This window comes from Schistocerca americana, chromosome 3 (genome assembly GCF_021461395.2).
Source record: "Schistocerca americana isolate TAMUIC-IGC-003095 chromosome 3, iqSchAmer2.1, whole genome shotgun sequence".
Taxonomy (NCBI): domain Eukaryota; kingdom Metazoa; phylum Arthropoda; class Insecta; order Orthoptera; family Acrididae; genus Schistocerca; species Schistocerca americana.
The window spans coordinates 511,629,722-511,644,706 of NC_060121.1; the positions used below are offsets into that span (position 1 = coordinate 511,629,722).

At 40.2% G+C, this 14,985-nt stretch overlaps 1 non-coding gene across 1 annotated transcript; it reads left to right on the forward strand.

Moving 5' to 3' along the window:
• Positions 1-10,790: 10,790 nt before the first annotated feature.
• On the forward strand, positions 10,791-10,862 carry Trnan-guu. The gene has a single exon. It is a non-coding gene; the product is annotated as a tRNA-Asn (tRNA).
• Positions 10,863-14,985: the final 4,123 nt, after the last annotated feature.

Consider the following 14,985-nt stretch of genomic DNA (forward strand, 5'->3'; position numbering starts at 1 on the left):
CTGGATACAGAAAATGTTCGACTGTTGCCCTGGCCAGCACATTCTCCAGATCTCTCACCAATTGAAAACGTCTGGCCAATGGTGGGCAAACAACTGGCTCGTCACAATACGCCAGTCACTACTCTTGATGAACTGTGGTATCGTGTTGAAGCTGCATGGGTAGCTGTACCTGTACACGCCATCCAAGCTCTGTTTGACTCAATGCCCAGGCGTATCAAGGCCGTTATTACGGCCAGAGGTGGTTGTTCTGGGTACTGATTTCTCAGGATCTATGCACCCAAATTGCGTCAAAATGTAATCACATGTCAGTTCTAGTATAATATATTCGTCCAATGAATACCCGTTTATCATCTGCACTTGTTCTTGGTGTAGCAATTTTAATGGCCAGTAGTGTATTTTGAAGCAGAAGGCAACGCCGCGTCGTTGTCGTCTCTGTCGTCATCGTCCGCCAGCGGATACACGAGTTCGTCGACTCGACGAGAACTCTGACGCGCAGTGACGACACTTGTCCTTCCAAAGCCGGTTATTGGATAAAATGTTCTCGGTACTCTAGCTACGTCACCACACGGTTTCAGCTATACGTACCTCCGTACAGTAATACATACGCCGAAGAAAAAGCACACACACACAGACATAATTTTAATTTTTGTCTGGGACAATGAATGACATTGTCCCAGAAATACATTTAAATGATTCCAGTCACCACATACCGACTTAGATTTTCTCATGGTTTTCCTTGATTGTCAGGTAAATACCGGTGGTTTTCCTTGATTGTCAGGTAAATACCGGAAGTGATAAGTCCTTGTCATGTCTTCCCAGTTAGGAACCCCATCTGTCCAACTATCAGCTCGCTTGGCACTAGCTGAAAGAAACGCAACTCTATAGTGGGTCCGAGTCTGAAACAGCCCGCTCTACTACTTGGAGTAAAAAAGAGGGACACATCCATAGAGATAAAATTTTCGAACCTGGCCGTAATTGTCCTCAAACTTTATCTCAGTTGATGTGACTGAAAACATTTTACCCAGCTCCTCTTCTTCCTTTCCAATAAATTTTACGACGCATTCTGGCTCACGTCAATCACGGATTTAAATGTTTCATATTTCACAATCCATGTTACACACTTCTAGAGGTTGTAAGGGGGGACTTAGTAGATCAAGTTTTACACAGGAATCCCTGTCCAGAAAAGTCATCCAATGACGCTACAGAGCGTCAAAGGTATAGGCGCCGGCGCGTGTAAATGTATGTATACACAGGGCTATTCCGTGATAATGTTACAAACCTTCAAGGATGATAGAGAAGGATAAATGTATGAACCATAGGTAGGGGTTCCTGTACCCGATATGAACGAACCGAATGTTATAAGCGAAAATCGTTCTTATAGTTCTGACAGTGGAATACATGTATCGGTACTGCTGTTGCTAAAACTGTAAGGTGTGCAATTTTCAGAGGTGGTAGTATGGACTAAAACAAGAAAAAATGTCTAGTAAACATGGGATCTAAAATGCATACCTTAAGAATATGAGCATGAGTTCAGTAGAGGAGAGGTGTTTGACAGTAGCGAAGATGAACATGTGCTCGTAGTCCCTCAGGTATGAATTTTAGAGCCCACGTTTACTGGACGTTTTTCTCTTGTCTTAGTCCATCCTATCGGTTCTTAAATTTGCTTGTGCTACAAATGGCGTTCAAAAAGTTTTGCACAGTCGTCTCTAATTTTTTTAAATTTTTGCAGGATGAGAATGAAATTTTTGTGAAGGTACTTGGAACATTTAGCTATACATTGAGGCTACTCAATGTAGCATCCATCAGCAGTGACGCATCTGCCTCAACGTTCTTTCCGTGATGTAAATGCACTTTGGTAAAATTCTGGGAACTGAGTTTTACACCATCGCTTGAAACAGGTTCAAAATGGTTCAAATGGCTCTGAGCACTATGGGACTTAACTGCTGTGATCATCAGTCCCCTAGAACTTAGAATTACTTAAACCTAACTAACCTAAGGACATCACACACCACCATGCCCGAGGCAGGATTCGAACCTGCGACCGTAGCGGCCACGCGGTTCCAGACTGTAGCGCCTAGAAACGCACGGCCACTCTGGCCGGCCTTGACACAGGAAATAAGGTCTTTCCTACTATCAAATGTTTTACCGCGCAGGTGGACCTTCAGACGACCAAAGAGGTAACAATCAGACGGAGCCAAGTCCGGACTGCGGGGAGGATAAGGAACAATTTTCCAACCCATTTTCCTGATTTTCTGCTGCGTCATAAGGGCTGTATGGGGTTTGGCATTGTCATGGTGTAGTCCGATGAGCTGACCCTGAAGCTGTGATCTGTGGGTCTTGAGGGCACGTCACAGCATGTCCAGCGACGAACAGTAACGGTCCCGGTTAATTGTGGAGCCAGGTTCCAAAAAGTCAATAAAAAAGACACCACACTGATCCCAGAAGGAGGCGGCCATCAACTTTCGGCCTGCTGTTCGTGAAAGTCTTGGTTTCTTCTTCTGAGGGGAACCCTGATGACGCCACTCCATGGATTGGGTTTTGCATTCAGGTTCGGACAAAAAAAAAACATGTTTCATCCTGTGTAATGACACTATCAAAACACTGTTTCCACTCTTCAGTATAGGTCTTCATGAGACACTCGCACACATTCTTCCGCATCGATTTCATTTCTCTTGCTACGGTCGCAGGTTCGAATCCTGCCTCGGGCATGGGTGTGTGTGATCTCCTTAGGTTAGTTAGGTTTAAGTCGTTCTAAGTTCTAGGGGACTTATGACCTAAGATGTTGAGTCCCATAGTGCTCTGAGCCATTTGAACCATCATTTCTCTTGTCAATAATCTAGGCACCCAACGTACACAGATTCTTCTGTACATTAGTGACTGTGTCAGTGATACCACACTACCCAATGACAAGCGAGTCATTTTAGCAAGCTGTCGTGTCGTCACACTTCTGACACTTTGAATGATTCGATCAATGGTCTCCTTATTCACATCACTCACTGCCGTCGATGATCTACCGCACCGTGGATTGTCCAGTAGAGAGAAATCACCTTCTTTAAACCCCTGCAACCAGCGCTGGATACTGCTGCGATCGACTGTGTCCTCCCCATAAACAAGGAGCAACTTCCTGTGAATCGATGTGGCAGAGTCATGGAAGGTCTTGAAGAGGCACTCCATCACGGACCGTTGTCGCAACCTGACATCTACTTCACGATCCACTATGGCTCACCTATAAATAAAAGATAATACTTTTATGCACCAACTTATACCAAAATGTTCCAACTACGCTCCCAAAAATTTCATTCTCCTCCTGCAAAAAATAAAAAAATTAGAGACGACTGTGCAAAACTTTTTGAACGCCCTTTGTACATTCTTGGCAGCAGTACTAGCGGTAAATGTATTCCACTCTCAGAGATATCGGAATGATTTTCGCCTGTAACTTTCGGATCTTCGTTTCCGGTACAGGGACCTTTGACTCAAATTGATACATTTATGCGTCTCCATTATCCTTGGAAATTTGTAACATCATCATCGAATCACCCTGTACATACACACACTTACAGTCGCCGGTGCCTTTAGCTTTGACGCTCTGTAACGTCGTTGGACGTTTCCGTACATAGGTTTCTACTGTATGTTAAATATCATCTACTGAATCTGCTCTACAACCTCTAGAAGTGTGTAACGTGAATTGTAAACTACACTCAATAAGAGGCAATGTCCCGATTGACTCATCATCACCCAGCCCGAACTGCTAAGGATAGAAACTTGAAATTTGGAGAGGGTGTTGATCTTATACTGTAGACGTCGTTTAAAAAGAGATTTTTCGGAGTTCCACTCCTAAGGGGTGAAATAGTGAATGAACTGTTTCTTGAAAATACGTCACCTACTAGATAGTGTCGGAAGTTCCATGCGGCTTTTCGCGGATGATGCTGTAGTATACAGAGAAGTTGCAGCATTAGAAAATTGCAGGGAAATGCAGAAAGATCTGCGGCGGATAGGCACTTGGTGCAGGGAGTGGCAGCTGACCCTTAACATAGACAAATGTAATGTATTGCGAATACATAGAAAGAAGGATCCTTTATTGTATGATTATATGATAGCGGAACAAACACTGGTAGCAGTTACTTCTGTAAAATATCTGGGAGTATGCGTACGGAACGATTTGAAGTGGGTTTAAATGCGAACATTTTTAGGTTAGGCTTTACCGTGACTGTTACTGACATTAAATGACACAAGTTTACTGTTACCAGTCACCGTTTTATTTTTTCCCACGACGCGTCTCGAAGGTTTAAACCTCCATCATCGGGTGGATTTACATTAGTTAGTATTACATATGTGTGTATGTTGTGTTACGATTATGACAAAAATGACAATATTTACAGTAGTATCATCTCTGTTTTCAGCCACTGCCTACACTCTTAAAAATACACACATGTGCACACATCCTAATATTTACCATAAATGGCCGGCCGAAGTGGCCGGGCGGTTCTAGGCGCTACAGTCTGGAACCGCGCCACCGCTACGGTCGCAGGTTCGAATCCTGCCTCGGGCATGGATGTGTGTAATGTCCTTAGGTTAGTTAGGTTTAAGTAGTTCTAAGTTCTAGGGGACTGATGACCACAGCAGTTAAGTCCCATAGTGCTTAGAGCCATTTGAACCATTTACCATAAATATTGACAGCCGCCAAGAGTACAAGAGATTGACCTCATTCACAGATAATTCATCACACCAACAGCTTGTACCCCTTGCCAGCTTAAAACTGTATGTACATCAACTACTGGCACAAATGTATATCTATCTGTATATTTTATAACATTAACCAGCGTATTACCCCAACCTTTAGGCAGATAATATATGCAACATGTAATCTTAAGACTCCTTGCCATGTAAATGTTTGCTCTCATATAATCACTCCTTCCTCTCTCTCTCTCTCTCTCTCTCTCTCTCTCTCTCTTTCTCACTCTTTCTTCAAAGAGTGTCATCTATGTAAGATTTTACTGCTGTAGCCAGTATGATCATTGTAATTCAAGCCTGTAACATTTCACCTAATTGTTATTAGCAAGTATGAAGTTTAAGCCATTTTAACATTTCATCTGATTGCATAAACGAGTACGAATGTTTAGCTGTTTTAACCTTTCAAAATTGGATTTATATACCACCTGAAGTACACACACATATATTGGACACCTCAAAACAAACACCTCCAAATGGTTTAAACGATTATTCTGTAATAATGTTGTTACGATGTATATTCTTTGTATTTTGCGATTATGTCTTCTCTTCTGCTGTACGAACCTTGCACCCAGCTGATTCCAGACGCCATATTTGTTTACAAATGTGGCAGTATACATGTGAAGTGTTACGACAGAAAAAGGAACCTGTGACCACTGGAGGTACTCTAGTTTACTTATTAAAGTTTACCATTAGATATCAGTTTAATTTTTTGTCAAAAGTTGTCCAAAACCATATTCTGAAATAGTGTCTTGTTTCTCCACTAGGCAGTGCCACAAGTTCCTCCAAAATCGTAACACAACATACACACATATGTAATACTAACTAATGTAAATCCACCCGACGATGGAGGTTTAAACCTTCGAAACGCGTCGTGGGGAAAAATAAAACGGTGACTGGTAACAGTAAACTTGTTGTGTCATTTAATGATTTGAAGTGGAATGATCATATAAAATTAATTGTTGGTATGGCGGGTGCCAGGTTGAGATTCATTGGGAGACTCCTTAGAAAATGTGGTTTACAAAACACTCGTTCGGCCTATACTTGAGTATTGCTCATCAGTGTGGGATCCGTGCCAGGTCGGGTTGACGGAGGAGATAAAGAGGATCCAAAGAAGAGCGGCGCGTTTTGTCACAGAGTTATTTGGTAAGCGTGATAGCGTTACGGAGATGTTTAGCAAACTCAAGTGGCAGACTCTTCAAAAGAGGCGCTCTGCATCGCGGTGTAACTTGCTGTCCAGGTTTCGAGAGGGTGCGTTTCTGGATGAGGTATCGAATATATTGCTTCCCTCTACTTATATCTCCCGAGCAGATCACGAACGTAAAATTAGAGAGATTCGAGCGCGCACGGAGGCTTTCCGGCAGTCGTTCTTCCCGCGAACCATACACGAGTGGAACAGGAAAGGGAGGTAATGACAGTGCCACGTAAAGTGCCCTCCGCCACACACCGTTGGGTGGCCTGCGGAGTGTATATGTAGATGTTGATGTAGATGAAAGCAGTTTTGAAGATAGAACTACGATAGTTCGAATTTGGTTTCCTTGTAAGAAACAAAGAAATTTGTGTTTCACCATTGGAAATTAATCCACTATCGGGTGTAGTAGTGGCTGAATTTTTTTTTATAATAAAACACAACTAAAGCAATTTTTAAACCGACATCTATGAAAAGTGGTATTTGACTTCTCGGTTGAAAATTAAAAAAATGTGTTTCATCGTTTTTGTAAATTCAACCCCTAAGGACTGTAAAATATAGGATAAAATGTTTTATGAAGATACTTCACTATCAAAACATTTTCAAAATTAAATCTATGAAAATTTGTATTTGAACTCTCGGCTAGAAGTAAAAGATTATATGTTTTGTCATTTTGGAAATTCAGTCCCTAAGGGATTGAAATAGGGGCTGGCTGATTCACTGACTAGTATCGCACAGCCAAAGCCGCCAAGGATAGAAACTTGAAACCTGAGAAGAGGGGGGATTGATCTGATACTGTAGGCATCGTTGTTGTGCAGAATGAAAGAATTTTTAGAAAATATGTTGCTATTAAGGCAATTTTGATGCTAGATCTACGAAAATGGATATTTGTTTCTTGGTCAGAAATACAGAAATACCCTTACAGTGTTTTTGGAAATTCTACCCATAAGGAGAGGAAATAGGGGATGAGAGTTTTTATGGAAAATTTCATTATGACAGCATTTTCGAATCTAAATCTATGAAAATTTGTATTTGAGTTCTCTGTTAGAAAAAACGTACGTGTTTGAGACTTTTTGGAAATACAGTCTCCAAGTGGGTGAAATAGAGAACAAAAGTTTAAGAACATATTTCGTCATATTAAAACGATTTAAAGCAAAATCTATGAAAATTGGTATTTGACTTCTCGGTTACATATAAAAAAATATGTTACAAGAATGAAAGTTTCAATGTAAATATCAGCACAAGAACTCAAAGGGATGGTTAACGAAAATCTCATAGTACAGCTACCAGAATCACTTTTGGCCAGAAGTACATTCGTAAAAGATTGTGCTTCTATGGGCTTGAGTCGAGTGAAAACTATAGAAGGTGATGCAATTTGTGGACAACATAAAAATTTTATTAAAGAAAAGAAATCTGTGCAACGAAGCAGCGGGCGCTAAGTTAAACTTTCTAGAAAGGAAGAAAGATTTGGGTTCAACGCCCCTTCAACGACGAGGTCATTAGGAGCGGTCTCTGTCTAGGTCTCTCCGTCGTTCTTCAACCCACTGGTGCGTATCCATGAACTGTTACATGGCTCTCCCACTTCCTCTTGCCATCTTTTACATTATTTATGTTAAGAACTTAAAATCCTTCTCTGACTACTTTACTTCTTATTATGCATTGCATAGCCTTTGAACGATCTGTGGAATTCATCTCTGCTGCCTCTCTCTTTCGTTCTGCATAATCCCTTCCTCCAATCTTCTTTTTCTCGTCGTAAGTACATCAGCGCCGCCAACATAAATAATAACTCTGTGTTGAGCTCAGACACTGAAAACTTTCTTTTAATATAAATGAAAAGCACAAACATGTGGTCGTTGTGTTCTGTTTATATAGTTAATCAGTTTCCGGCCGCATGAGCCTATACCTGTGACTAATTCAGTGACAATGTCAATTTCATTTAAAGTGATATCCTTTTCTGTTGTTTTGCTGCACGTATACGTCTTCTCCTCCGCAAGCCGTAATTCTTTGCTAGTTAGCCTCCTCTTCTTCCGCCACGCGCACCACACACACACACACACACACACACACACACACAGACCTTTTCAGGTTTCTTCTTAAAGTGCCCTGGTACGTTCCTTTTACATACTTATTGTTCGGCTGAAAAATATTTTCTGTTATGTCACAGCTGCTCTTTTGAAGACGACTTTACTCCGTTTTTGAATCTCACTCTCCATATGCAATATCATTTTGAAAGATATTCACCAGCAAAGTATTCTCTTTGATGAACACCGCCAGCTGCACTTTGATGAATGTCTTGTAAACTGAAAACCGCTTAACTAAATAAAACAGTATTGTCAAACATCCACATTTTTTCCCTTTTCATCCATAAATTGATGTTGCTCTATCGAACAGCAACAGAAGAAGCAGTTAAGTAGGAAACTTACATGAAAGCTTTATGAAGAAAATTAAGGTCGCAAGGTCTTCAGTACCTCACTTAAGTAAAGAAATAATGGTACAGACATAACTTATTGAAACATGAAATTCTGTTCTTGTTTCCCCTTACTGATTGCGTTTAGTTTTTTCGCACATAACCCTTGCCAACTGCACAACATCAAAATTCATAATCTGACTACCAAAGCTGCATAGCTGAATAATTTTCTGAATGTCATTGACAACTATCTTTAGCATTTGCTAAAAAGCTAGCATAATCAATACAGATAAATTGATGACACGTACAAAAGTAGCTTGTATAGATTGTTGTTGTTGTTATGGTCTTCAGTCCTGAGATTGGTTTGATGCAGCTCTCCATGTTACTCTACCCTGTACAAGCTTCTTCATCTCCCAGTACCTACTGCAACCTACATCCTTCTGAATCTGCTTAGTGTATTCATCTCTTGGTTTCCCTCTACGATTTTTACCCTCCACGCTGCCCTCCAATACTAAATTGGTGATCCCTTGATGCCTCAACACTGTCCTACCAACCGATCCCTTCTTCTAGTCAAATTGTGCCACAAACTTCTCTTCTCCCCAATCCTATTCAATACTTCACCATTAGTTACGTGATCTACCCATGTAATCTTCAGCATTCTTCCGTAGCACCACATTTCGAAAGCTTCTATTCGCTTCTTGTCTAAACTATTTATCGTCCATGTTTCACATCCATACGTGGCTACACTCCATACAAATACTTTCAGAAACGACTTCCTGACACTTAAATCTGTACTCGATGTTAACAAATTTCTCTTCTTCAGAAACGCTTTCCTTGCCATTGCCAGTCTACATTTTATATCCTCTCTACTTCGACCATCATCAGTTATTTTGCTCCCCAAACAGCAAAATTCCTTTACTACTTTAAGTGTCTCATTTCCGAATGTATTTCCCTCAGCATCACCCGACTTAATTCGACTACATTCCATTATCCTTGTTTTGATTTTGTTGATGTTCATCTTATACCCTCCTTTCAAGACACTGTCCATTCCGTTCAACTGCTCTTCCCTTTGCTGTCACTGACAGAATTACAATGGCATCGGCGAACCTCAAAGTTTTTATTTCTTCTCCATGGATTTTAATACCTACTCCGAATTTTTCTTTTGTTTCCTTCACTGCTTGCTCAATATACAGATTGAATATCATCGGGGAGAGACTACAACCCTGTCTCACTCCCTTCCCAACCACTGCTTCCCTTTCATGTCCCTCGACTCTTATAACTGCCATCTGGTTTCTGTACAAATTGTAAATAGCCTTTCGCTCCCTGTATTTTACCCCTGCCACCTTCAAAATTTGAAAGAGCGTATTCCAGTCAACATTGTCAAAAGCTTTCTCTAAGTCTACAAATGCTAGAAACGTAGGTTTGCCTTTCCTTAACCTAGCTTCTAAGATAAGTCGTAGGGTCAGTATTGCCTCACGTGTCCCAACATTTCTACGGAATCCAAACTGATCTTCTCCGAGGTCGGCTTCTACTAGTCTTTCCATTCGTCTGTAAAGAATCCGCGTTATTATTTTGCAGCCGTGACTTATTAAACTGATAGTTCGGTAATTTTCACATTTGTCAACACCTGCTTTCTTTGAGATTGGAATTATTATATTCTTCTTGAAATCTGAGGGTATTTCGCCTGTCTCATACATCTTGCTCAGCAAATTGTAGAGTTTCGTCAGGACTGGCTCTCCCGAGGCTGTCAGTAGTTTTAATGGAATGTTGTCTACTCCCGGGGCCTTGTTTTGACTCAGGTCTTTCAGTGCTCTGTCAAACTCTTCAGGCAGTATTATATCTCCCATTTCATCTTCATCTACATCCTCTTCCATTTCCATAATATTATCCTCAAGTACATAGCCCTTGTATAGACCCTCTATATACTCCTTCCACCTTTCTGCTTTCCCTTTTTTGCTTAGAACTGGTTTTCCATCTGAGCTCCTGATATTCATACAAGTGGTTCTCTTTTCTCCAAAGGTCTCTTTAATTTTCCTGTAGGCTGTATCTATCTTACCCCTAGTGAGATAAGCCTCTACATTCTTACATTTGTCCTCTAGTCATGCCTGCTTAGCTATTTTGCACTTCCTGTCGATCTGTCGTATAGTTTATCTTATACAAAACAGTACACGCTAGAGATAAATATATTTTGAAAAGGCGTTTTGTGTACTTCACTGGAGATGGTTATCTCCACAATACGGCTTGGGCAATAAACAAATAAAAATTACTGTATTTGAGAGTTTGTGTCAATGCCGACGATATAAGTTTCAATCTTAAGCAAGAACAGAGCAGTGGAGTGACTCTCCGCCAAACGTTGTCCACTTCGCCACCAGGTGCGCGAGCGGTCTATCTCCAGAAAGGGGAGCGCCCTTAGCAAAGAGGGTCCCTCCAATATATAAGGCCTATAGGGAGACGGATGAAAGGGGCAGCAGGATGGCGCAGTGGGAGCGCATTGGGCTGTTAACCCGAAGGTCCGTGGATCAAAACCACGTCCTGCTACAAATTTTAATTTCTTGAGTTCTGTTACGCTTTAATGCAACAGAGTATAATAGCAACACCGAAACACTTCTGCCTGCTTCTGTGATTTATGCTCAGCTCATTTTCTTCCAGACACTAGCAACACTGGTTGAACAGCTAAATCGATTATAATTTACAAACCATTTTCGTTTGGCTTCTCCACCCACTCCTCCACTTATTTTCATTCTGACTGCAAACACATTAGACTTGCCTTAATAGGGAACATTATCCACCTTCAGAATGAGTGTTTCGTTCTGGAATACTTAGTGATATGACTCCTTTTCGGGCGCACTACAGTTACCCTGTGACTTAGACGCAATCTCTTGCATGCTTTGACCCACCCTCTTGCACCGACTCACATCCCATGTTAAAAGTCGTCTAACCCGCGTTGAGTTGCACACTCGTCTGTAATAGACCGCTCAGAAATCGCTGCTACATTCGCGCAAGAGCCGCGTCTAGAAGGAACATTCCGGCGTTTACACGACACGTCTTCGGATCCTACGTCCCTTCCCGTGATTTTCTGCCACTCAGTTCATACATAACATTCACTTTACGACAGGAGCCATATCTCTCCATCACAGCAGGTACTTACATTTCAGTTTTCTTCACATCCACATTTATGATTCGCTGACGAGTAAGGGAAGAAAGCACAACAATGTAGCGAATTTTATATTGGGAACTGTGATTTTATTATTATTTATGTTATGGCCTTCATTGGACCACTCTAGTCAAAAATACAAAGTTGTAAACAAGTTGTTACACAGGGATACAATTTGGTCAACGATAACTTAATATGATATTTAGGTAATATAATTATTAGAGTCTATTGTTATATGAAAGGTGTTTTGCTCTTCTGTATGCGCAATATTTCTTCATTCTTTCAGATATTTTCTTTCTTTCTTCATCTGAGACCATTCTTCCTGTACTCCTTTTATTGATTTTCATTTGTAGTTTGGTTTGCGGATCTTGCAGTGTTCTGGTTTTCTCTGTCTTCTTTTTTAGATCATCTACTGTAATTTGAAGTTCTTTTATATCTTCCTTAATTTCTGTGATCCATTTAATGTCGCTCTTGTTATTCCACAATTTTTGAATTATTTTTTTACTAATTCTGTTTTTTGGAGTTCTCATCAGATATCCAAAGAATGAGATGCATTTCTTCCTGATTGTGCTCATGACTGGTTCTATTTTCTTATATACTGTTTCATTTGAGGCTATTCTCCAATGTCCATTTATTTTATACTGTTTATTTATACATGTCCTAATTATTCTTCTTTCTATTTTTAGTGTTCTGTCAATTTCTGCTGTATTAGTTGTTTTGAAGATAGTTTCAGCTGCATTTCTGGTTGTGTAACTGTTTTGTAGTGTTTTAATTTTGCATATATAGATAGGCTTTTCTGTTGTATGTAGTTTTGGTAATGTAATTTGCGTAGTTCAGTTTTTTTATTCTATTCTGCCATTATGGCTTCTCATTTAGATTGTATGTTATTTATGTGATTTATTAAGTTTAACATGTAGTCGTCGTTTGCCTTCTAACCAAATAACTGTCCGTTGTTTCTTTAGCGACTTTCGTCTCTGGATTGTCAACTTTCAAACATTGGTTGTACACAAATATAGACTTTTATAGATGAATCACCATAATGGGCAGTAGAGCAGCCATACCTTCGTATTTTAAAATGATTTTTATTCGAGCTGGGGTACTTACATTGCTAGTTTTACAGTGAGACAGGCAGCTAGCACCATATCAACCAGTTCGCCTTTAGTTTTTGCTGTGGATCCATACACCGCACCAACAGGAAAAAAATCAATAATAGTAATATCTGGTTATCGTGCTGGCTATGGGGTAGGACATCCCCTTCCAGTCCAACGATGGGGAATTTGTTATTCTGATGCTCACGAACGTTAATATCGAAACTGGAATGAGCTGTAACGTGTTGAGACAACATCCTCTCACCGCTAACCAGAGGTGCAGTCTTCAACAACTGCAGCAGCACGTCTCCAATGAACACCAGGTAAAGTGCAACACTGATGCGATCAAATGAGGAGCCAGAAAATAAAATCCTATTAGCTGACCCTGTACAATTTCAGATGATAAGCAAAAGTCGAGGGGAAAGAAAGGGAAACAGGGGTTGAGAAGGGAGTGAGACAGGGCTGTAGCCTATCCCAAATGTTATTCAATCTGTACATTGAGCATGTAGTAAACGAAGTCAAAGAAAAATTTGGACAAGGAATTAAAGTTCAGGGAGAAGAAGTAAAAACTCTGAGGTTTGCCGATAATACTGTAATTCTGTCAGAGGCAGCAAAAGACTTGGAAGAGCAGTTGAACGGAATGAACAGTGTCATGAAAGGAGGATGTAAGATGAATATAAACAAAACGAAAACAAGGCTAGTGGATTTTAGTCGAATTAAATGAAAAGCTAAAAGCAGTAGATGAATTTTTGTTGAGTAAGACAAAATGATGAGGTCCCTAGTAAACAGGATGTAAAATGAAGACTGGCAACGACAAGAGAGGCGTTTCTGAAAAAGAGAAAGATTTTAACACCTAATATAGATTTGATTTGGAGAGCACCTAATATAGATTTGATTTGGAGAGTAGCATTTAATGGAAGAGAAACATGGACGATAATTAGTTTAGACAAGAATAGAATAAAATCTTTTGAACTGTGGAGCTACAGAAGAATGCTGAAAATTAGGTGGGTGATCTAATACCTAATGAGGAGTTACAGAGTCGGAGTGGGAAAAAAGAAATTTGTATCCCAACTTGACTCAAAGAAGCCTCAGTTGATATAGCACTAATTTAATTCTGGTGGGCGAGTGTGTGTGTGTGTGTGTGGGGTAAAAATCCTGGAGGGAGACCAAGAGACGAATACAGCAAACAGACTCCAAAGGATGTAATTGTAGAAATTATCCGCAGATAAAGAGGCTTGCACAGGACAGAGCAGCATGGAGAGCTGCATCAAACCAGTCTTCGGACTAAACACCACAAAAATAACAACAACAAAGGGCCGTTAACAGTGGCCTGAGATGAGTTTAGCGTATTAGTCGGGCATAATTTATTGCACTTGCGACCGTGCACAATTGTATTCATATCATTCATAGTGCGATGCATTTTTCTTAGTCATCATGACAGTTGTTTATTTTAACGTCACGGCCTAATTCTGATAACGGTCATAGGAGGCCAAGTGCGCATCGAGGTCGTGTAGTACGCGTTTCCGTCATACGAGACATGAAGATTGCAGCATCTTAATCATTGAAAGAGGCCTTATCAGTGAGCAACACAAATGACAGAAAGTCTAGCACTGCACCATTGCGCTGAATAATTCGTTGAAATACTCTGTCCTGGTTCCAAACTCATTTCCCACCACTGTTCACATGTTGCTTACTTTAGGATTCTAACTGATACTCACTATAGTGAATTATTCAAAGTGTGCACTGACAAATCGTGGCGAAATTTCTTATGATCGTTCTCCTACAGCATGATCTCCTCGTGATTTTCGGTACAAAACACATTTCTCGAAGAAAAGAAGAGAATTAAGATTATCTACTTATTATTATTACACATTTGGGCCCTTAAAAAGGTATTTACCCTCAACTTTACATGATTATTCAATTTTTTTTCTTTTTTGCTTCGTCTTTTTCTCTACCCAAAATCTCTTCATTCTTTGACTGTGTTCCTGTTTCCTTTTCTCTATCCACATTTTCCCCGCTTGCTTCCTTTCTTGTAATTCAGATTGCGTCTTAATAATTTTGTTTCTAGTTTCGTCTCGTATATTTAGCATTTCCCCACTGATTCCTGCTTGTTTTAGATTGTTCTCTATTTCTTAAAATCAACTGGTAGTTTTGTTTGAGATGTTTACTACATCTAAATCCTCTTTGTGAGTCTGTCGTTGTTCATTCTGTGTAGATGTCCATAGAATATTAGTCAACGTTTTCTGATTATTTCTGTAATTCTGTAAGTGTGTTTGTACGAGGGTCGTTCAATAACTGATGCACCACTTTTTTCTGAATGTAGGTTCGTTTTGTTCAGGGTTCAAAAACACCATGTTATTCCCCAATCTTTTGTCTACAAAACGCTAGTTATCAACATAATCTCCGTACAATGCGACGG